Here is a 2,527-nt window from a genome sequence, read left to right as displayed (position 1 = left end):
ATAAAGATAGATCCCTAATATATATAAAGATATATTTGCTTTATATACAAAAAAACCTTTGTATATACAGAAATAAAAAATGTTGCAAATAGTCTGTAGATACTCCTGGTCAAAGCCCATAGTGGTTATTAGATCTCAAAGGTTAGGAGTGTTTCATCCAGCCCCTGCAAGTAAAAAGTAAGTCACTTAAACAATCACCAGATATTCATTCCCTCAGTATTTTCTCCAATTGCTGTTTACATTATTGCTTGAAATTATGAAAATCATGAAAAAATTGCCAATACATATGACTATGAGGTGACTGACATACATGGTTTAGACTCACTTTCATAATTGCAGTTTTTTTTTCTTAACTGCTGAGCAATTTGCCCAGCCATTTTGTTTTGTGTTTTTATTTTATTTATTTATTTATTTATTTATTTATTTATTTATTTATTCATTTATTTATTTATATTGGATGTTTTATTTACATTTCATATGTTGTCCCCTTACCGCATCCCCCACCCACCCGGGAACCCCTTATCCCCTTACCCCTCCTCCTTCTTCTCTGTGGATGTAAGCCCTACCTACCCCCCACTCCCACTTCCCCACCCTCAAAATTCCCACCCCCTGGGGCATCCAGCCTTCATGAGGTCAAGGATCTCATCTTCCACCTATGTCCAGCAGGGCCCTCCATTCTTACTTATTCAGCTGAAGCCCTGGATCCCTCCCTAAGTGCTCCCAGGCTGGTGGTTTAGACCCTGGGAGCTGTGATTGGTTGGTATTGTTGCTCTCCTCATGGTGCCTCAAACCCTTTCAGCTCCTTCAGTCTTCACTCTAACTCCTCCATTGAGAACGCCATTATCAGTTCAATGGCTAGTTGTGAGCATCTGCCTCTGAATATGTCACACTCTTGAAGACCTCTGAGGAGACATCTATATCAGGCTCTTATCAGCATGCACTTCCTGACTTCCACATCAGCATCTACCTTGGGTGATTGCACATGGGATGGATACTCAGGTGGAAAGGTCTTCAGATGGTTCCTCCTTCAGTTTCTGACCCTCACTTTGTCTCCATATTTGTTCCCTTGAGTACTTTGTTGCTCCTTCTAAGAAGGACTGAATCACCCTCACTTAGTCTTCCTTCTTTTTGAGCTTCATGTGGCCTGTGAGTTGCATCTTGGGCATTTCAAGGTTCTGGGCTAATATCCAATAATCAGTGAGTGAATACCATGTGTGTTCTTTTGTGATTGGCTTACTTCACTCAGGATGATAATTTCTAGTTCCATCCATTTACTTAGGAAACTCTCAAATTCATTGTTTTTAATAGCTGAGTAATACTCCACTGTGTAAATATACCACATTTTTTGAATCCATTCCTCATTTGAAGGACATCTAGGTTCTTTCCAGCTCCTGGCTATTATAAATAAGGCTGCTATGAACATTGTTGAGCATATGTCCTGGTTATATGTTTGAGCATCTTCTGGGCATATGCCTAGGAGTGGTATAGCTGGATCCTCAGGTAATGCTATGTCCAATTTTCTGAGGAACCGCCACACTGATTTCCAAAGTGGTTGCACCATCTTGCAGTCCCACCAACAATGGAGGGGTGTTCCTCTTTCTCCACACCCTCGCCAGCATCTACTATCACCTGAGTTTTTAATCTTAGCCATTCTGACTGGTGTGAGATGGAGTCTCAGGGTTGTTTTGATTTGCATTTCCCTGAAGACTAAGGACACTGAAAATTTCTTTAGGTGCTTCTCGGCCATTCGAGTTTCTTCCGTTGAAAATTCTTTGTTAAGCTCTATACCCCATTTTTTAATAGGGTTATTTGGTTGTCTGGAGTCTAATTTCTTGAGTTCTTTGTATATATTGGATATTAGCCCTCTATCAGATGTAGGATTGGTAAAGATCTTTTCCCAATTTGTTGGTTGTCATTTTGTCCTATTGACAGTGTCCTTTCTCCTGGGGAAAAATAAAGCTTTCTCTATCTACTTCCGCACTAGCAATAATGGTAGTAGCAATGATATATAAAGAAAAAAATCTTCCCTAGGATGGTTTCTCTAAACTAATCAATGAACATCTATTGAATATCTATAATACATTCAGATGTGTGCTCAGAGATACGATACAACAGAAAAGAAGTTCTATTGCTTTGTCCTGGAAACCGTGCTGTCTAATTAGAGTTAGAACATCCATACATGAAATTGCTGCTGTGCAAGACATTATGAAAATGTTATGCTGTTTGTGTATAAAGGATTGTACAAGGTTGAGACCCCTTCAACCTATTCCAATTTGCATATCATAGACCTGAGGCCCAGAGATATTAGATTCTATGTTAGTAACTGACAATTATGAAAGTCTTAGTCAAGGCTCTTTCTACTATACCAAGATGGGTGTTCAAAACTGCACAAAGCACAAAAGAATTAGGGCAACAATGTGGGTAAAGTAAGCATTCTATCAAGATGAGTAAAGAGAACGAACACCAAGAGCACAGTATCCAGTGATAGCTAGGATAATAGTGAGTATGGAGATGGACTGTGACTCAG

This window comes from Grammomys surdaster, unplaced genomic scaffold, assembly GCF_004785775.1.
Source record: "Grammomys surdaster isolate TR1022 unplaced genomic scaffold, NIH_TR_1.0 62, whole genome shotgun sequence".
Lineage (NCBI taxonomy): Eukaryota > Metazoa > Chordata > Mammalia > Rodentia > Muridae > Grammomys > Grammomys surdaster.
This window is presented reverse-complemented; position numbering follows the sequence as displayed.